This window comes from Natrix helvetica (genome assembly GCF_964273705.1).
Source record: "Natrix helvetica genome assembly, chromosome: 6".
In the NCBI taxonomy this organism is placed as follows: Eukaryota; Metazoa; Chordata; class Lepidosauria; order Squamata; family Natricidae; genus Natrix; species Natrix helvetica.
In genome coordinates this window covers 38859238-38881861 of record NC_138553.1, presented here as the reverse complement: position 1 = coordinate 38881861, position 22624 = coordinate 38859238, and the positions used below count along the sequence as shown (strand labels likewise).

The window sequence follows — 22624 nt, the reverse complement described above, 5'->3', positions numbered from 1 at the left end:
AGAAATAAGTATGTGTTTGTTTGTTTCTTGTTATATATAATAATAATAAAACTTTAATTTATATATATAAAGAGAACTTCCCTGTCAGCTTCCACACTAACTTTCTGGGGAAGACAGCAGGGAAGTTTGCAAATGACAAGCATATAGCTGTGGCATGCTTGGCAACTGGATGTAAATTGGTTATCAAGCACCCAGATCAAATCACGTGACCACAGGGGTACTGGGACAGCCAGTACTCCAGGATTGGTTGTAACCACCATACATTCAACGTCGTAATTTGGAATGCTCACTGACCAAATGGTTATAGGTTAAGAACAACCTGTACAAGAAATATACACACATACCAATTATGTTATGGTTTAGAGGGGGGGGGGTATGAACATTATTTTAGCCACAATAGCACTTTGCAATGTACATTTAAAAAGTAGTGACAAAAAATAATAATTTATGCAGGAGATAGGAAATAAGGATAGGAAATAAGGAAACAAATGAACTCAAAATAGTTCATCAGAATACTATTCATTATATCTACCTTTCTATCCTTGCAAACCATCTTTGCCCCATCATGTTCATATACCAATTCATGCACAGTTCCAGATGTAATAAACATGAAACATAAATATAACATATAAGATGAAGAATATGAAAATAATAAGTGTACAAAAAATGCAGAGAACAATAATCTACTTCAGTATACTTTGCTGAAGTATACTGAAAAGTAGTGCAGTGATAGCCAAAGGCTGCTAATCTTTGGCTTTGGTGGTATTTTTTCCAAACATGAAGCGTATATAATAATTCCTTTCAGCTTCTTTTACTAAACAGAAAGAACCATGAACAATATTGAGAAGCTTATTTCTGCAGCATTTGGAAGATATTTAATATATCTGCATATTTAATATTTAATATTTAAGATATTTAATATTCTGCAGCATTTGGAAGATATTTAATATTCCATAGCAATGTGAACACCACTCCCACCTATTCGAAAGCACTTATATTTGGCAGTAAATCCAAGGCATGATTGAGAATCAGGTCTTCAGGAACACTGCTCTTGTAGTTAGCATCAATCAATCAATCAATCAATCAAACTTTTATTTATAAACCGCACTCTTTCCTAAGCAGGACCCGGGGCGGTGTACAGTGTTCATATACATATCAAAATAGAATACATATACATAAAACATAGACATAGACGGAGGAGGTAAAAAATATACTGTACCATATTTAATTAAAATACAAATAAAATTAAAATTCCCTTAAAAATTCCACAATAAGATGTTTGCCAGGAGGTGAAAGATGGAGCTATTAATCGGCTAAGCCAGCTAATTGGAACAGGTGGGTCTTAAGCTTCTGTCGGAAGGAGCGGAGGTCGTTAATAGTTCTAATATCGGGGGGGAGGTCATTCCAGAGGGTTGGGCCCATCACAGAGAAGGCTCTACTCCTAGGCGCCACCCGTTGGCACTGCTTGGCGGATGGCACCTGGAGGAGTCCCTCCCTGTGAGAGCGAATAGGTCGTAGAGATGTGTGAGGTGAGATGCGATCCCGCAGGTAACTAGGTCCCATGCCATGGAGCGCTTTAAAGATAGTAACCAACACCTTGAAACGCACCCGAAAAACCACAGGCAGCCAGTGCAGCTCGTGCAGGAGTGGTGTTATATGGGAGTATCTTGTTCCTCCCATGATGGCCCACGTGGCCGCATTCTGAACTAGCTGTAGTCTTCGGGTGCATCTCAAGGGGAGCCCCATGTAGAGAGCATTGCAGTAGTCCAGGCGGGACGTCACCAGCGCATGAGTGACTGTGCGTAGGGCGTCCCGATACAATAGGGGGCGCAATTGGTGCACCAGGCGAACCTGGTGGAACGCCCACCTTGCCACGGCTGTCACATGGTCATCCATCGACAGCCGGGCATCAAGGAGGACGCCCAAATTGCGCGCCCGTTCCACGGGGGGCAGTTGTTTGCCCCCTATGGCCAGCGATGGCATCCACTGGTTGAACCAGGGTGCCGGTAGCCACAGCCACTCAGTCTTGGAGGGGTTGAGTTTAAGTCTGTTGTCCCCCATCCAGACCCGGACGGCTTCCAAACACCGGGACATCATTTCGACGGCCTCGTTGGGGTGGTTTGGGGTGGAAATGTACAGCTGCGTGTCATCAGCGTACAGATGGTATCCAACCCCCAAACCACGGATGATCTCACCCAGCGGCTTCATGTATGTGTTGAACAGGAGGGGCGAGAGGACCGACCCCTGTGGCACCCCACAGGTGAGTGGCCTCAGGGTCGACCTCTGCTCCCCTGCCAACACACACTGCGTCCGGTCGGAGAGGTAGGAGCGGAACCACCGCAGAACGGTGCCCCCTACGCCCACCTCTTCCAGCCGGCGCAATAGGATACCATGGTCGATGGTATCGAAAGCCGCTGATATATCTAATAGGACCAGGATAGAGGAGCAACCCCTATCTCTGGCCCTCCAGAGATCATCTACCAACACGACCAAGGCCGTCTCCGTGCTGTGACCGGGTCGAAAGCCGGACTGGCGCGGGTCTAGATAGTCTGCTTCCTCCAGGTGACGTGGGAACTGTTGTGCCACCACACTCTCTGCAACCTTCGCTAAAAAGGGAAGGTTGGAGACGGGATGATAATTAGCTAGCTCCTCCGGATCCAGGGAAGGCTTCTTGAGCAGGGGCCTCACCACCGCCTCTTTCAAGGCGGCCGGCAAGGACCCCTCCCCAAGTGAAGCGTTCACCAGACCCAGGAGCCAGCCTCGTGTAACCTCCCAGGATGCCAGTACAAGCCAGGAGGGACACGGGTCCAGTAAACATGAGGTGGCTCGCAGTCGCCCACGTAACCTGTCCAAATCTTCGGGGGCAACAGAGTCAAACCCCTCCCAGCGTGGAGTCTCAAGACTTGCTTCTGACGTCTCCCCTGGTCCACTGAAGGGGGCCCCACCCACTCCGGATCTGATCGATTTTGTCCTGCAGATATTCCCCAAACTCCTCTGCTCTACCCTGCAAAGGGGCTTCCCGCGGCCTCTGTGATAAGAGGGAGAGGGTCACCCGAAACAGTGAGTCTTGTGAGACCATTCTGGGAGGAGTTTGATTCTGTTGCCCCCGAGGATTTGGATAGATTGCGTGGACGGCTGCGACCGACCACATGTTTAATGGACCCGTGTCCCTCCTGGTTGGTACTGGCATCCTGGGAAGTGACACGAGGCTGGCTACTGGACTTGGTGAACGCCTCTTTGGGTGAGGGGTCCTTACCTGCCGCCTTGAAAGAGGCGGTGGTGAGGCCCTTACTCAAGAGGCCTTCCCTTGACCCGATGGAGCTAGCTAATTATCGTCCAGTCTCCAACCTTCCCTTTTTAGCGAAGGTTGTAGAGAATGTGGTGGCACAGCAGTTTCCACGGCACCTTGAGGAATCCGAATATCTAGACCCACGCCAGTCCGGCTTCTGGCCCGGACACAGCACGGAGACGGCCTTGGTCGCGTTGGTCGATGATCTCTGGAGGGCCAGAGATAGGGGTTGTTCCTCTATCCTGGTCCTATTAGATCTGTCAGCGGCTTTTGATACCATCGACCATGGTATCCTATTGCGCCGGCTGGGGGGGATGGGAGTTGGAGGCACCGTTTTGCGGTGGTTCGGCTCCTACCTCTCCGACCGGACGCAATGTGTGTTGGCAGGGGGGCAGAGGTCGACACTGAGGCCACTCACTTGTCGGTCCTCTCGCCCCTTCTGTTCAACGCATATGTGAAGCCGCTGGGGGAGATCATCCGTGGTTTTGGGGTGGAGTATCATCTGTACGCTGATGATACCCAGCTGTACATTTCCACCCCTGACCACCCCAACGAGGCTGTCGAAGTGATGACCCGGTGTTTGGAAGCCGTCAGGGTCTGGATGGGGGACAACAGACTCAAGCTCAACCCCTCCAAGACTGAGCGGCTGAGGCTACCGGCCCCCCGGTTCAGTCAGTTGATTCCATCACTGACCATAGGGGGCGAGCAATTGGCCCCGGGGGAACGGGCGCGCAATTTGGGCATCCTCCTAGATGCCCGGCTGTCAATGGATGACCATGTGGCAGCCGTGGCAAGGGGGGCGTTCCACCAGGTTCGCCTGGTGCGCCAATTGCGCCCCCTACTGGACCGGGATGCCCTACGCACGGTCACTCATGCACTGGTGACGTCTCGGCTGGACTACTGCAATGCCCTCTACGTGGGGCTTCCCTTGGGACGCGCTCGAAGACTGCAGCTAGTCCAGAACGCAGCCGCGCGGGCTATTATGGGGAGTACTAGGTACTCCCACGTAACACCGCTCCTGCGCGAGCTGCACTGGCTCCCTGTGGTCTTTTGGGTGCGTTTCAAGGTGTTAATTACCATCTTTAAAGCGCTCCATGGCTCAGGACCTAGTTACTTGCAGGATCGCATCCTACCACACACTTCCCTGCGGCCAATTCGCTCTCACAGGGAGGGACTCCTCCGGGTGCCGTCCACTAAGCAATGCCAACGGGTGGCGCCTAGGAGTAGAGCCTTCTCTGTGATGGGCCCAACCCTCTGGAATGACCTCCCCCCCGATATCAGAACCACCACCGACTTCCGCTCCTTTAGACAAAAACTGAAGACTCACCTGTTCCGTTTAGCCGGCTTGGCCCATTTATAGTCTTATTCTACCTCCTGGCAGATATTTTAATTGGGTATTTTTTAGGGGTTATTTTAAATATTGTTCTTAACTGCTTTGCTTTATGTACAGTTTCTTATAGCCTCCTCTTTTAGGTACTGAGTATGTAATGATGTTTGTACTTTCTATTTATTTATGTGTTTTATCTGACTGTACACCGCCCCGAGTCCCTTTGGGGAGAGGGGGCGGTATAAAAGTCCAAATAAAGTAAAGTAAAGTAAGTAAAGGGCGGCAGGGCGGTTATCCGCGGACGCAATAAGAGCGGCACAATGTCTACGTTTGGCCGCTCTCAGTGCCACAAGGTAGGTCCGTAAATAGGCTCTTACCTGTGTTCGGTCAGATTCGGAGCGTGAGGACCTCCACCTGCTTTCTAGGCGTCTCTTGTGGCATTTCATCACCCTCAGCTCCTCGGTAAACCAAGGAGCCAGGGTGGTTCGTTGCCGCAGGAGAGGCCGCAAAGGCGCTACCCGGTCCAAGGCCCCAGCAGCCGCTCTATTCCAAGCGGCCACTAGGTCCTCCGTCCGGGAGCGGGTCAGGACTACAGGAAGTGGCCCAAGCTCTGTCTGGAACCTATCCGGTTCCATCAGTCGCCTGGGGCGGAACCATCTGGGACAATCAGGTTCCGCCTCCCCGCGGTGGGGGGTAGCGCCGGGGAAGTTGAGCCGGAGAGATGAGTGGTCAGACCATGACAGGGGTGTAATAACTAGATCCCCTATTCCCAGATCACTCGTCCACTGTCCAGATACAAAAACAAGGTCCAGTGTGTGCCCACCTTCGTGTGTGGGGCCCTGAATTAATTGGGTCAGGTCCATGGCTGTCATGGAAGCCATGAACTCCCGAGCCACCTCGGATGCTTCGCCCACAAGTTTGGGGGTATCAACTGCTGTCTCCGCGATCAGCTCGAGGAGCTCGGACAGGGCCGCTGATGCATAGCGAGGAGCCAAGTATACAATCAGCAAGCCCAGCTGCCTCCCTGGGCCCCATTTCACACCAATGGACTCACACCCGGAGATCTGTGGCACAGTGAACTCCCTCGGTTCCAGACTCTCCCGTATAATTACCGCCACCCCACCACCCTTACCCAGGGCCCGCGGCTGATGAAATGCACGGTAACCTGGCGGGCACATCTCCACGAGGGGCAAACCACCCTCGTGGCCCAACCAGGTCTCCCTCTGAGGTCAACTCATTAATGAGGGGGAGCATCAACTCATTAATGAGGGGGAGCATTAATGAGCATCATGGGCACAATTCTAAAGCAAAGTCTTCCAGTTTTTTAGCCAGCCAGTAACAGTATTTGCATGTAGTCAGCAATATGGCACAAACTTAAAACTATCCCCTACTGTGATGTCAGAGTTGCCATTGCTTCTGTGTACCCTTTTGTTTGAGTTGCTTCAAAAACTATTTTGCAAGTAGGTGCAAGATGCAAAGGAAGCTTTTCCTGCATAGTTTCCTATCTGATTTTACTTGCTTCTTGATGCATGGTAGTACGAAATAAAGAGGCAATGGGTGACCCAGACAAGCAGTAGCTTGTCTCTTCACTCGATTCTTTTCTGACTACAACAGCTGAGGTCCCATTTATCTTTTCACTCCTTTGCTCTTTGCCAGCAACTGAAAAAAGCAACGAAAGCTTTCCTCCTCAGTTTCTCTAACTGCTTCTCCTCTTTATCTATTTCTTGCAAAGCAGGAAATAAAAAACAATTGTATTTTCTCAACTTTACTTTTTGGCATTTTCTTTCAATTACTAATGAAATTATGTTTTAAAATCATAGCAATAGAATTTATTCTAAATAACAACATTATGATTGTTATCTTGCCTTAACTGATAAATAACAGAATTGTTCTAAGCAAAAGGAAAAACTTCATATATTTGTCTCAGAAAAATAAGATCAATAAGGACGAGATACAAATAGTTTGTTGGGATTTGAAAGCAGGGAACCTTGAATTTAGAATACCTAAAAAATAATGTCCATTTTCCTCTGGATGATCTAATTTCATTCTCAAATACAAAATCATCATAACAATTTACTTATACTTCTCATGGAGTAAAGAGAGTATTTCAGATTCTACAGAATTGCCCTAACCTTAAGGGAAAGCCATTCAACTCACATACTATCAAAGCAAATCCATTAAGTGGCATACAATTTACCAGTTCGGGGGCATGGCAGAACAAGTTCGGGGGCGTGGCAGTAGAGTTACTACCTACTCGGCTGAACCAGTCCAAACTGGTAGGAACCCACCTCTGACTTTGTCCCTATTTAGAAGATTTTTAGATGAGGATGAAAACACTTTTACTCCCATGCAGAGATGATTCAACCCAAATCAAAACCATCTCTATCCTTCAGAATGTAATTGAAAAAATGCCCAATTACTTTCCTGTTCTTAAGAAAAAGTAGTTGCATGGTTTTATTTTTATTTATGACAGATGGTCCTTTGCACAAGGCCAGTTTGTTCTAAAATAATGTTCTAACACCTACAATATTTAATTCCTTCCTGTATAATTGTAACACTCTTACAATGATGCCTTAGGTTTTGTTCATCTAGCTAAGGGGTGTCAAACTCATGTCGTGACGATGGCATCACGTGACGTATTGCAACTTTTCCCCATTCACTAAACCGGGTGTGGGTGTGGCCAGCACGTGACACATCCCCCTAAGGGCCACCAGTTTTACAGCCCTGATCTAGCTGCTTGTGCACAATGGTAGAATTTTTTTTTTAAAGCTGACCTCACTTTTGACAAACCTGAATTTGATTTGAATGAATTCATTTCCCCACATCACTGTTAATGTGCATCATTATAACACTATCTACCAAATTTTGTAAGTGATATTTGACATTTGCAATGTTCATACTGAACAGGCAATTAATCAAGTGGTCCATATGCCCAATCCAAAATTCAACATGTTGCCTAAAGACTGAAGCTACTGTTCTGCCTATATCATTGACACAATATATTAACAGTTCCAAAATAAGGAATTCATTCTAAGAAATTATTTTATTTTTCCCATTGTTATCTATTTTTGAAGGCCTTACTTACCAGTCTCTTTGCTTCTCCAGGGTATCAGTCTTAGATTCAAATGAATCAGCTTGTTCCCTTAGACTCAAAAGCCTACTGAGTAGAACAATGGGTAGAGTGCAGATACTGTCAGTTTTCTAGCTTCATTGTTTATCTGAAAAGCTATCAGAACAGGGAGAAAAATCAACTTATCTGCCAAGGTCACAAAAATGTTTCTCTTAATGCTTAAAGTTCTTCCTATTATCTTAGATCTAGGACTCTCATAAATCAGTTCTATTTTTTAAAGCTATGAATTTCCCAACGACTACCACAGCCTATTTAGTTAGAAATCCTTGTTTAAAAAATATTTGGCTGAACTACTAGGCTGCATTAAAGTAGAAATTTAAATCAGCTGAGTCCTTGGAAAGGAGAATTTTAAAAAAGAGGACATATAGGTAGTCCTCAACTTATAATAGGTCATTTAATGATCATTCGCAGCACTAATGGCCAAGGAAAGAATGCTCCATGGTCCATAAGGCACTTCCAGCAATTGTAAAATGTTAAGCCAACCTTCCCAGGTTGCATAACCACATTTCAGTTGTTTGGTAATTTGTTCCTATTTTTAAAAATGTATTTATTTATTAAATGTATATGCCGCCAATCTCACAATCAAGTGATTTATGACTGATTGCCATTTGCAATCTTCTCTCGCAGCTTTCCTAGAAAGTCCATGGGGAAGCTGACAGGGAAGATAGCAAGCAAAGAACATGTTGGATTTGAGACCTGTTCTCCCAATGTACTGAGGGATTTCCCTTCCCCTCCCTGAAGGAGGGACAATCCTGCAGGGATTTGGACCTCAAATTTGGCAAAAAAAATTAGTGAATGCTATCAACTGCTCTCACAATCGTTCTCTCGGATGGAAGGGGGGAGGGTGTCCTTTGTTGTGTGGCATTCCACTTAATGATCACAACTGGGAGAGTCAGTATTGTAGTTGTAAATATCCACTTTGCTTAACGACCAAGATTCCGGCGCCCAATTGTGATTGTAAATGCAGGTATAGTCATAATAATTGTTATAAGTATATTCTATATATTTATAGAATGCATTTACATTAATCTTTACTCCTGTATTTTGAGTCAACACCAGTTTGTGAACTCACTTTGTAAGTCATGCATTCTCGTGTATGTCATGTAATGCTTCAACTATCTTAGAAAAACAGTTCAACCTCTATGTCTCAATTACATATAAATATCAAAAATTATTTAATTCTAAATGAAAACATTTAACATCAGGTAAGCTTGTAGTAAAGTTCATTTTATTTTAAGTAAGCAAGTATCATTTTTAAATGGTCTCATATAAAATGTGGCGCATAAGAAACAATGAAGTCTACCATTCCACTCACTCTTGTTTTTCACATATAACTGGTATTTCAAAACAAAACATGCACGCATGTCTATATAGGCATGTTCAGGCACTAGGCAATTTGGTGCTCCTATTACCTAAGCTTCAACTCACTGGGGAAACTGGAAATAATTGTACTAGGAAGAGGAACCAAAGGGCCATGTGGACTGAAATTGTCAGCCAGCACGGTTAGGGACATTCTAAGCAGCCAATCTGCATCACAATTGACCATTGTAAGAACCACGAAACCTTAAGAGCTAATGATTTTTCTTTCCTTCTCCTTTCACTTTTGCATCCTGTGTAAACTTAAATCCAAGCATTGCCTTATTTTTATTATTTGATAAGCCTACTTTCATTATTCTGGGGATCTTTATATTTCATACTCAAAACCAGGATATAAATATTTTAAATTAACAATCAATAAGATATCTGAGTCAGTCAGCTTGGTATAAAGGGTAAAAGCAATGGACTAGAAATGGGGAGACTAAATTCTAACCACAAAGCCAGAGAGCTAACTTTGGACTCACCACTTTCTCTCAGTCCTAGTAAAAAAATAGTGGCGAAAGTCCTCCAAAAACCGTGTCAGGAAAACTACAAGGACTTATGTAAGCAGTCATCAGAAATTGAGATTAAATTGAAGGCACACACAAAAATAGGTGTTAAAGCAAATTATGACCCCAGGGAATGGTGATTCCAAGACTATTGTTTTTACTTTTATCCGTAAACCAGACTGCACAGCCCTTTTAAAACAATCCAGTTATGTTAGGTACTACTACTACCAATCTCTTTTTATTTATTTATAAAATTTATTGCCCACCCATCTTTCCTCAAGGTAATTTTTGGTGAGTTACAATCATAAAAGATAAAAATTGTATAAACTAAAAATGTAAAGTAATATAAAATCCAGAATACCACAGCCCAATTAAAAGATTGTGTGTGTGTGGGGGGGGGTGGAGATCCATTGTTATTCAATCAACCACCTCCACTGTGATACTCCTCATTGGGGCACCAAACTAATGGACAGAGCCAGGTCCTTAGGCTCTTCCGTAAGGTCAGGAGGGTCGGAGCTGACCTCACACTGGAGAGGAGCAAAATGTTCCACAGGCCAGATGTAATGGAAGAGAAGGCCCTGCTCCTGCATTCCACCAGTTGGAATAATCAGGATTATTATTCCAGACAGGATCTGCACCATACCTCCTCTGCTGGCACGGGAGGGGCAGGCTAATCCCAGTAGGATGAGAGGGTTCCTCAAGTAGCTTGGACCCATTTACTTTATTCTAAGTCTCCATTTCACAGAGATAACCCTGTTGGGAATTCCCTCATTGACTAAACCACTGGAATAGAAAAAGTTTTCTTACGAACTCTGGAAGTTGAGTGATAATGAAAAAGACATCATTCCTACAAAACAATAAGCTAAGCAGTACATGAAAATAAACTGGGAATTCCTATCTTGTAACCTATCAACTGTGACTTAAGATATAAATACCAGTACTGTACGTGGCAATGTGTATCTATGTGTTCATAAATGATCCTCAGAAATAAGAACAGAATGAAAGAACAGAAATATACAAATATTAAGACATATGTCAGTAAGAGGGATCATTTGGGATTCTGAAATGAGAATACATACTGAGTTGAAAGAAACAGCAGATTAACGGATGCAAGCACAAAGAACCACCTATGAAAAAGAACCAAAGGGGGAAAATGGCATAGGCAATCTTGTTCAGAAGCAAAAACAATATAATACAGAATACAAAGAAAAGTAAGAATAGAAGGTAGACAGAAATCCCCATGAAAATGGGAACCTTTACTGGGCAATTAAATAAAATCCCTAATGCAATAGTTGCATTCACACACTATAGTAAAGAATGTCTTCTCTGATTTAGACTTAGTCTTCTTCTTCTTCGTAGCATATACTCGCAGTTGCAGTGTCCTCTTTTGATTTAGACTTAGTACATTCTGTGAATTCAACCTGTTGCAGTCAATTTAATTTAATATGTTTAAAGAAATTAGGGTTTGGTGTGAAATGTAAATATAAACAGGATATACAAAAATGGTAAATGAGGTGTACAGACAGACACCTGATAGGCATTCAACAAAGGAAGAAATGTTATATGTGTAAGAAAGTTTATTAGAATGGATTCATATTAACTGTTAAAACTAAAATTGTTGGTTTAATGATGTCATTTGTCTAACTGACTGATGCACCAAGTAGTTTATAACTAGAGACAGATGGCATTGTTTATTTATTATAATTCTGTATTATTCAATCAAAAAGGTTTTGTGGCTTAAAGTCTATATAAATAAAAATTAAAAGTAATATTTTAAACCCATCAAAACTATCTTAACAATCACAGTAACAAGCACATCAGTCCTCACATAACCATGACACAAAAACAACAAAAAACAAGAAATATTTTTTTAAAAGTGGAGAGTAAGAACACATATGCTTCCCAAGAAGGGGTATTTTGCTACTGTGACTATTTTACTTCCTTAAATAACTAAGACAGAAACAATTCAATACAAATTAACCCCTAACATGACATCTAATCAACTACTATAGCCCTATAAATTTCCATTCACCCACTTATTAAAAAAAACTTAAGTAGGAAGTGCTGAATGACAATTTATTTCATTATAAAAATATTCTGTGTACTCTTGAATTTAAAAAGAAGTGCCATTAATGTGTGCATAATCAAAACTACAACTATAGCATGAACAGCAACAAGAGGAAGGGAGGGTTCCAAAGAAAGGAAAAAGAGTTAAGGCTGAAGGTAACAGGCAAGTGCAAGTGCAGGAGAAAGTGGGAAAGGACTACCCACATATGTACTTGACTGTCACAACTCTAACCTTCTGTATTTCTTCTCAGTGTTCATGGTGACTCTGATGCGCTACAGTATTATATTGCATAGCATCATGGAAGACTAGGCCAGAGAGCAATACAAAAGATAACAATCAGATGCCTGACAATGAAACCTTGAATAAAAAAACTTGTAAGCTCATGGTTCCCAGGAAACCACAACTATCTGTGTGTAATTAACACAAAAAATATGAAATTTCTCTAACATGCCATACAAATCATAAGTCATATAAATAACTATAGATAAAATGTCAGCTGCAGGGAACAGCTAGTTTGGGATAGGACTGTGCCCAAGCTGAAACATGCATGCTTTAGGATTTCAATCCAAGCACAGAATGGAACAAAATTATTTTGTTCTAGGAATATATGGCTTTCAGCAAGGTGTGGAAAAATGACCCATGATAATGGCAGCTTAGAGACAAACTGGGAATACTGGAGGAAAGCATCAATGGGTTATGCTGTGTTGAAACATTATCAGTGGGTGGCAGAGGGGTGCTCAGGCCAGTGGGATATTCTGTGCTGAGAATTACTAAGAGACAGAAGAATAATCACTAACCTCTTTACCCAAGCCTCCCTCTCCCCCCTTTTTTTGTTAAAAAACAAGGAACAAAAAAAATTCTGGGTTTCAGTTCCTGATACAAAACACTTCAGCAGAATCTCCAGAGTGATATCTTACTCTGGATCTGAAACAATTATTTCCTCATTTTGTGCACAACTATACAACAAGGGTCTTTGTCACTGAACAAAGGCAAGGGCTCCTGTGGACACCAATATTCCTAAGGAAACTTCCTTTGATTCCCAACCAACTCATTCAGTTTCAGCTTTTGTTTTGTGACTAAACCCCTAAGACAATTACTTTGTGAAAAATGCCTCCCTCTAGAAGCCATTGTTCGCCCAATATTTGCTCCCAACATTCCAAAATTATCACAGGACAAATAAGAACTAAGACAGTTGTTAGCCCTGCGTAAAAACTCAACAGTATTTTTTTTTAACATCAACTATATAATTTGATTAATCCTAAAGCACAAAATATGTAACAGTTCACCAAATGAATACCAAATAAATATTTTTAAAAAGGATCTGGTTCCCCACCTTACACAACACACTACAGGATAGTTTGTTTTATATTCACATAGCAGAGACAGATAAATTTTATTTAAAGCAAAAAATTGTAAATAGTAGTGAAAAATAAAATGAAAATATACCCCCCATATCATAATGTATGCAATGGGCCTATGATATATACCTTAATTAATACACTATTTCAAGATTCATTTTGCAATTTCCATCATCCTGATTTTGTTTCTTAAGATATGGAAGCCTCCAGGTATAGTCCTTCACACAATCTTCAAATGAAATATTGCATATATCAAGTTCCATTATCGCACCAAAATTTATCAAGTGAAAACTTGTGAAGGGAAATATATATTTCAGATAATAGATATGCATGATTTAAAATAATAAAAATTTAAATAAAATTCAGTTAATTTATGTTCTTTTTTTGCATCAATACAGTATAATTCAATAGTTCAAAATGGTCATGCTCAAACACAAAAATGTGTAGATCAAACTGCTGGAATCATCTGTGAATTAATTATCCAATGACTTATGCTATTCTGACTTCATATTTTGGTTATTTAATGTACTGCTTAGGCACTTTTTTAAAAAAATAATAATTTTTTTCCAATAAGTTTTAACATAAAACATGGAACCCTACAGAAAAAGAAGTTCATGCATATATTTTTTTAAGTAAATCAGATAAACTGTCAAGATTTAGTGTATGTGTTCCTATAGACATGATAGACATAATAGTGGAAACAGCTTCTTAAGCCCCAGATAAAGTGAAACACTGATATTTTGGAGTAGGAAGGGTCTTCCATGTAAACGATTCTATATCAGGTCCCCAAGAACCTTTTTAACCTTTAATGGCAGACCAGCAAGCAATCCTTCAAAATAGTGGTTTCATACATTTGTTGGCAATCCTTCAAATATTCTTGATCAAAACTATTTGAAGGTTTTAAAAACTTAATACAGCATTTGAGTTGAACCTGTAAATCCATTTGCAACCAATTAAACAATATTTTGACTATTTTACCACCTATAGACAACAACAACAACAACAACAAAAAACAGGACTATCTTTGGGATCCGAACTGAAGTCTTACAGGAAAACTGTAATAGTCGCATGTGAACACCTGAAAGTTTTATATCTTAAATATATAATAACATAGAAATCCTATACAATTATGGGTCCCAAACAAAGCACTACATAAATATGCAATTACTCTGAATCACTACCAAAAGCAAGACGACAGCTCAGAAAATATATGCTTAGCACATTTTAATATATAGCATTATATCCAGATAATTTTTAATAAGTAAAAATATAAATCAGCCTTATGGATGGAGGTATATAAACATAAGGCCATATCTGCAAACTGAATTTTAAGTGTTGATATTTCAATATTGTTCCAGGCTAATCAGAGAATATCATCAGGGTTCATGAAATATTTCAATCACCTCATACCAACTGAGATCCCTTTCATCTGTTTCACAGTACTATTCTTCATCCATCCTGCTTTTAGAAGTCTCTTGTATATAATCAGGAAAGGGATGACGAATACTGTAAAATAGGTTCCCAATCTTATAGTATTATTCCTTTAAAACATTTTGCCACTGCATTAAGACAGCGGTTTCAGATAAATGCCTAATTAAGACACATTTATACACCTTTCATTTGCTACACTATAAATCAAATATAGTGAACATTATTTTTTCAATTGTCTCTACAACAATCATTGATTTGATAGCAACACAAGGTTCTGGAATCAAAAATATATGCACATAAGCCACAGTATATATCAATGGTAAGTTACTATATATATGTGTGTTATTTCTTTCCTGTCATTATTATGCATGATTTATTATAAACTTTTCAACCTTTAAAAAAATAATTGCTCTTATAAAGCAGGAAGACACAATTATCATTTTGATTATAGAACTCCCAAGACATATTCCTTTGTTTGTATAATTTGCATGTTTAAATATACAAATAGTATACTTGAACTGGGAACTCACTATCATGAGTCTGATTCTGGTTGTTTGACATCAAACTCTATCTTTTAATAGATACATATTTTTCATGTTCTATTGACAGCAATACTTATATTTATCTTACAGGAAAACTGTTTACGAATAATTATTTTTCCTATATTCAAGGTTGAAGGTGATGAGCGCAGGCTGAGGCTAAACATAGTTTCCTAAGGCTATGAAGCAAGCTGATGGAAAAGGTGAAATTTCAAGCTTCCAGTTCTTGTTATTTGGTACCTTTTCTACATGAATATCTCAAGCTTGAATTGTTTACAGTATCTATTTGCATTGAAATCAGTAAAATTTAATAGTCTGTATATCACCAAACACCTTCATGCTTTTCATATATTTAAATTTATAGAACAAACACAGCAGCTTCACTATCTACTAGGGGTGGGAGGTGGGACATGGAGACCAGCAAAACTAAAGTGGCTATCACAGCATTAGAATTGCACCTACGGTAAATACATAGGCCAAAAGAATAGGCATTTAAGGTAAGCCCTACCCTACTTTATTGAATTTTTTCTATAATAGATGTGGTTACAATATATAGCAGCAATATATCACATAAGCCAACTTTTATCGGTTAGTTTTCATATGCGATGCTCTTCAGTATCTTTAGTTTCTCCTCTATTTGAGTTTTTTTATACTAATGGCTTAAAAGTACATATCAGTTGATGAATAGATGAGGTAGTAGTCTCAGCCACCAATCTTCCAAGTGCCTTTACTGCTTGGATTGCTATAATTGCTTGGAAGCTATTTCCCCTTTCCACTCCCCCTCCCTCAAGTGAGGGTGAATTCATAAGCTCAGTGCCGGCTGCAATCCCCAGAAAGGGTCTTGCAAGCATGCCATAAAAACCACAAAAGATCTACAGTATCCAAGGCTGTTTCGACCAGGTTCGCCGGTTCAAGCTACAATTTACAGAGATGCTTCTCAAATGTTTCTATCGTGCTTCAATTTTATTTTATTTTTTTTAAAAAAATCTCCTTTGCCATTAATAAGTAACGTTGATAGTCGGGGTGTTCTCCGGGAAAAAGAGGAATACAATCAATCGTTTCATTCTCAGCAATATAAGCTCAGTCAAAAGTCAACGATCTTACAGGTAGGAAAGCAGGGAAAGCCAGCCTCAAGTTCAGAACTAGCACAACGATCCCCTGCGAGACAAGGCTGAACAGCTGACTCCCCGCCAAAAGGGGATCACACGGACCGAAGCTATCGGAGACGGGCAAGGAAAGCAATCAAGCTTCTTGAGCCGGCGGCGCGGACACCCTGCTGAAGGGTCCGGGGGGTCATTCCAAGAGCGCAAGGCGGCGGCGGAACAAGCTCCGCGCTCTCGGATCTCTTTTAAGGGGGGGGGGGGGAGAAGCAGCAGCAGCAGTTTGCTCTCTGTCTAACCAGGTGGCGCGGAGATTCGGGGGCCGGGCAGCTGCCTTGCACGGGGGTGCCCTCAAGGTCACACGGCGCACCGCTCCGAGGCGGCCGGCGTGGTCGCCCCCCCCATCGCCTACCGAGGGGAGGAAGGTGGAGGTGAGGGCACAAGTGGGCCCACCGCCCCGACCCAGGTCTCACCTGCTTCCGGCTCGGCGATCCTCTCGCCTGCCGGCCTGCTCAGCGGAACCCCGACACCTGCCTCTGTCCAGCTGGAGTCCCCCCCCCCTCCCGGTCGCGGCACTCGTGTCTCCCCCTCGCGTTTTCCGCCTCTTACCTCAAAGCTCCTTTACCACCGCCCAGGTTCACCCGCTAGAAGAACGGCGGCTGCCGCCATCGGCACCAGCTCCTGCTGCTTGCCTTCGCTCAAGGTCCCCACAATCCAGCCCGGAACGCTTAAGCTGCCGCCGCCGCCGCCGCGCCAGCCCGCGAGCAGGGAGGGGAGGGGGAAGGAGGCGGCAGCGGCGGAGGCAGCAGCAGTAGCAGCAGCAGCAGCGGAGGAGGGAGCTGGGTTCCCCGCCCCGCCTTCGGCACTAACACCCTGGCAGCACCTCACCCTCGTTAGTCGGCGGTAGGCGAGCACGCGTGCAAGCCCAGCAGCTGGGCTCGCCTTCCTCTCCAGGCCACCCTGGCAGGGAAGGAGCCGGCGGCTAGGTCGGGTCCCGCCCCAAGACCCCTAAAAGAGACAACGCCGCTCTCCCGTCCACCCCTCGCCCTCCGCCCGAGGGCTGGCCACTTACTCGCTCGCGCCGTGCCCGGCCGACTTCACCAGCCACGAGCACGCCAGGAGCTGCCAGGCTCCGAACCGGCCCGGTCCCCGTCACGTGACAGGGTCTCGCTCAATTTAGAGGAAGAGGAGGGGGTTCGAAGACACGGCGCCTTCATGGGTATGGGGGAGAAAGGGAGGGGGGGAGCATAAGAGATGGGGCGGGGACTGGGAAGTGTGCCCGAAAAGGCGGTGAGTGTCTTTTTTCCCCCCGCCTTCCTGTCGCCTTCCTATTGGATAAGATGGGTTGACGTGCTTGTTTCCATGACGTATGTGGGTCGGGCCGTGGCGTTTGATGAGGCCCGGCGGGCTCCGGGTCGTTGACTTTGCCACGAGCGTTTCCCTTGGGGAGGGGAGGGGGTTATGAGGCGAAGCGGGGTGGTGGGTAGTAGCTGTTTTGCCCTTCCTCCCTGCTCCCTCGTCCCGCCTCTTTTCCAGCATTAATCCTCCTCCGAAAAGGTACCCGCCGGGGCGCTCAGCGCCCGCGCCGGCAATCATGCTGTTGCTTTATTTCAGCCCGCAAAAAACGACGGGGCGGGGGAGAATGGATAGTAAGCGCCTGAAAGGGGGTGGGTGGGGGTGGTGAGTCAGATCACCCACCGACCAGAGGCTGAGGTGGCGGCGGCGGCGGCTAGTGGACTGTGGTGCTTAAGCTCTGGTGCAAAGAACGCCGGAGCGAGTAGGAGCGACTGCTCCGGTAGCACTGACAACTCAAAGGAGGCAACTTTCAACGCCTGAGAACGACGGGCAGTAGATATGAGAGGAGGTGGGGCTGAGGTGAAGCGACGTTGTCTCAGGCCACCCAGCGGGGCCGGCATTTAACTCGGAACGTAGGAGGGAAAGCTGCGGACCGCTTTCGTTCACGGGCTCTTGTTGGGGGTGATGGAGGAGGAGGAGGAGGAGGACGGATTTAATGTTCGGGGGCTGCTTGTTATGTCATCCCTGTCAGAATCCAGATGACGACGTTTGACTGTTTCATGTTTAGTCACTTCCTCTCCTTTTGCCCAAGTAGTTAACATCCGAGGAGGTTTGCGATTGTGTTTGTACGCGAGAGAGGGAGAAAAAAGAACGAAAGAGGGAGAGGCATAAGAAAACATCGTGGCTGCCATTAAGAAAGCAGCGGGGTCCCTAATATTTCAATCAGTTTTATTTCCCAGCAGCGTGACTGGAAAGTCGGACGCCGGTCCTAAGTCAGGGCAATCATTTGAAATGCAGCGCGGATAGAAGCATTCCATGTTGTCTGGTCACTTGTACGGACTGCTTCCACATGACAGATGAAGCAAAAAGAAGAAAAGCCTATTAAAGTTCATATTCTTTAAGCTTTCGGATTTTTTAAGGCATGTATTCCCACAACTATACTTGGCTAGGCATTATGTAAATGCTACTGAAAGCCATTTTTAAACACTTTATCTCGATCTGAAGCCACAGTAGATAGGATTCATGGTTCACTGTGGAGCCCTTATTTACATATAACATGGAACTAGTGCTAACATTAAAAATTACATGTCTTGGCACATCTTCTGTTAGTACCTCCCCAGGGCTGCTGATTTGACTTTCTGATTTAAGGCTGCTGATTTAAGATTAGGGCTGCTGATTTACCTCCCTGGGGTTAGAATAGAACAGAATAAAATTATTGGCAAAGTGTGATTGGACACAAGGAATTTGTCTTCAGTGCATAAGCGGAGTTTATTTATTTATATCCTGCCTTTATTACTTTTATAAATAAATTGCAGCAAACATACCTAATATTCCATCCTATTTTCTCCACATCAACAATATATGTTGGATTTCAACTACTAGTATTAAATTTGAGCTATGAATTCCACAGTTGAAAGTCACAAGGTGAAGTTTGTTAGATTTAAAAGATACTAGGTCATTAATCTGAAATAAAAGTACATTATTTTGAACTACATTTTTTTTTTAATTAAAGAGGTGGAATGAGTGGATTGTGGTGCTGGGTAAAAGTGAAAGATGAGAGAACATAAGTTTTCCTAAACAAGGAAAACCATGATTTTTTCCCATCTTGCAGAAAGCATAGGAGAATCAAAACTGCTCCAAATAACAAATTCACTAGATATTTAATGGACATCTATCAATAATTACTTAAGGTATCTTCCTGGTAATGGCATTGCTTTGGGTTGATTCATTAAAAATGAAATCAATGAATGCAATTCTAATCTTATATTAACACTGTAAACCAGTCAAAATGTGGCATGTAAGTTATGATAACAATGGACAATAATGATTTTGCTTCCTGAACACTTGGGTGTATCTTGGGTGTATGTTTGGCTGCTAATCATTAAAATAACCTGTAATTTAACCTATCGTACCGTTTTATTAAAAATTGTTTTACACAATGGCAAGCTTGTTACAAATTTTCTTGGCAACTACAGAGCACCAAACTACATTCAGCTGGTTGACAAAACATACAAGACCATGAAGTGCAGCATGTCATTGAAGATTCATTTTTTGCATTCCAACCTGGACTTGTTTCTCGGAAACATGAAAGTTTTCACTGAGATATTGCCACCATTGAAAAGCAGTATCAGGGCAACTGGAATTCATTAGTGCTGACTGACTATTATTGGACACTACAGAAAAGTGCATTAGACATTAAATGCAAATAAAAATCATCAGCAAAATATTTTTAGGCATGTTAAACTCATACAGCATGTTGGTAACATGCAATTAAATACATTATAGTCATTAAAAGTTAACTTCACATTTCTCAAGATTCCTACATGATACAGTCATTCTGAAATTATATTTGTTTTCGGTTGGAAGGTGTCCATCATAATCACTAAGTTTTTCAGGAAGCAAAACATTTCAGAAAATTTGTTGTCCAGTGTAATGAATAAATAAATTTGCTGGTATTTAAAAATCTAAAGGCACACTTTCCCCAAATGCATATAAAATACTATTTTAAGATTAAAGGCCAAATTACTGAAGATTGAGGTGAAAATTTGGCTGGCACATTTAATTTTTGGTTTGCCCTTCTCAGTTTGCTCCTTTTAGTACTGATTTTATTAGTTTTCATGGTGCCATCAAGTAGAGGCTAAACTGTTCATAAGTCTTTTTACCAAGATACTCTTGTTTTTAAAGGATTGAGAATATCAAAGTGAACATGAAAGCAAGCATTTTTACTACAGAATACCAGATAAATGTGACTTGGGTTTCAAGCTATTATACTTTGAGTAGAATAAATGGCTTGTTCAAGCCAAGTAGATATATTAATTGCTAAAAGGGTTTTACAAATAGAAGGGTGCACTTCTTTCCCTTTGCAGAGTAATATGGGGGAAAAATGAAAGCAAGCCTTTGTAGTAGAATCAGTAGACCATGTGCTCTTAAGATATCAAGATAATTATCAGTATCTAATTTCTGTACATCTCTTATTTAGATGACTCTGACCTAAATCTACCATTTCCTTTTTACTTGTATGACCTAGCTAATATATATATAAGAGTAGCTAAATTTTGGGCAGTAGTTTGTAGGAATACACCATAGGGCCAACTTATTTGCAGGACAGCCTTTCTGGTTTTTTTGTCCAGCCTATTAGATCCAGCAGAGAAAATCTGCTTTAAGTTCCCATCTATTAAGCAATGCTAACTGGCAGGATCCAAGAGGTGTGGACTTTCTCTGTCATAATCCTTACAATACATTACTGAAATTTGTTTGGCCTCTAATCTCTTGCATTTCGTAATTCTTGAAGACCCAGATGCTTTCCCAGATATAGAGCCTGTGAGTTGGGTAGACTCATCATGGTGTGTTTTTTAGCATTATGTGATTATGTGCTTGAGTTGATTGCCCTAAATCAATGTTGTGTTATTACAATATTGTGTCAATATTTACAATGATATTCATTATTTTTGTTTACTACCAAGAATCATGATTATATGGATGGCTATATAAATCAATAGAAATAAATAAAGTATAAGACCATCAGACTTGACTCTGATCATTCTGATTTTGATTTTTTTTTTAAAAAAAAGCATGATAAACTTATGACTTATTTCTATATGTATATTTCATGTTTAAGTGTGTTCTGGACTGTAATTGGAATAGATCATATCAGAAAACAAGAAGTTATCATTTGCAGATGTTCCAAAGAACTTAGACCCAAGATTCATTATTACTATTAATATATCCAGTGATATATAAACATGTAATTTCCATTCTCAGATTTCATTCCTCATGCTCTACATTCTACCCTCCCTGGAGTCTTTTAACTACTGGGGAAGTCAAATTTAAAAAGTTTTGAATATTTATTTACATATGCTGATAACATACTTGCCATTATTTAATTATGTCACTATATTAATACAAGGGACTATCTATTGAACTATGGAATTAATTTTAACTTGTTAATTCTAATATTATGCCTGTAAAACAAATGCAGACTTTTGCATAAGTCAAGCAATAATGAGAACTGAGGTGCATAACTCCATGCATGGGAAGCAGACATATGATAAGGTATATTATAGAACAAAGTATAAATAGGTATAAAGAATTCTTTCACAACCATCATTACAGTTATTTTATTTCATTTTTTGACTCCATCACATTCTCTATTATTCTTTTTTGACCTAAGTTTGCTACTTTTGAAAAGTGCTTTAAAGAATGAAGGAACCACTACAGTATTTATTTCCTTTCTGAATTACAGCTAGGTTTTATCTTATGAGAGATATATTTAGATTAATTTAAAAATCAAAATAATGAAACAGCACATCCTGCAGATTTATTTACGTGATTCTCTTTCATGTCTTCCTGGTAAGAGAATATAAAAGTACATCACAGATTTTATAGAATTCTTTCTCATTCTATCTGCAGCCCAGAATCCCCATGTATCCTGATCATTGTAGCTCAAGTAGACTTCTTCAGACTTTTGAAAACTGCCTTTGTGAACACAGTTGTTTGAAGGCTGTAGAATTCCAATCATTTATTGTTATAACTCCTAAACAGAACCTATTAAAAGTGAATGAAATGCGTTCTTAAACTACTGGATCAAATTATCTAGATTTGTTATAAATAATACATTTTATGTTCCATTTTTACTGCTCCAGTTGAAATAAACATATTTGATTTATCTTATAGAAAGGGTACAGAAAATAGATCACATTTATATGAAAGAAACAATTTTGACCTGTAGAATCAATGCAGTTTTTATTTCTGTGTTGTTCTATATCCAAACCTATGACACACCTCCAACAGGTGGCACGCGGAGCCATTTGTCAGGACATGTGAGGCGTTGCCCTTTCAGCTGGCAAGTGTGCATGCGCTCGCTGGCCAGCTGAGTTCAGCCTTTTATAAAGCCATTTTTCGCCCTCCCCAGGCTTCAGGGGCTTTATAGGAGCCTGGGGAGGGCGAAAAGAGCCTCTTCCGCCCACCCTGGAGGCTCTATGGAGGCTTCAGGAGCTTTCCT

General features: G+C 41.9%; 1 protein-coding gene and 1 long non-coding RNA gene across 9 annotated transcripts in view; one reads left to right on the top strand and one right to left on the bottom strand.

The window, feature by feature from the left end:
- ATP2B1 (ATPase plasma membrane Ca2+ transporting 1) overlaps nt 1-17345 on the bottom strand; it is a 99167-nt gene extending 81822 nt beyond the window's left edge. For 4 of the 8 annotated variants that reach the window (XM_081956670.1, XM_081956674.1, XM_081956667.1 and 1 more), the window contains exons 1-2: nt 17180-17345; nt 7702-7842 (exon numbers count right to left, since the gene is read on the bottom strand). The gene's annotated coding sequence lies outside the window, so the exon portion shown is untranslated. Of the gene's footprint in view, nt 1-7701; nt 7843-16111; nt 16130-16716; nt 17041-17179 lie in introns of those variants that run through there. The other 4 variants (XM_081956669.1, XM_081956668.1, XM_081956671.1 and 1 more) reach the window with 4 other exon arrangements.
- A 305-nt stretch (nt 17346-17650) lies between these two features.
- Nucleotides 17651-22190, top strand: LOC309394812. Its single transcript, XR_014175797.1, has 3 exons — nt 17651-17756; nt 18363-20966; nt 22033-22190. It is a non-coding gene; the product is annotated as an uncharacterized lncRNA (long non-coding RNA).
- Nucleotides 22191-22624: the final 434 nt, after the last annotated feature.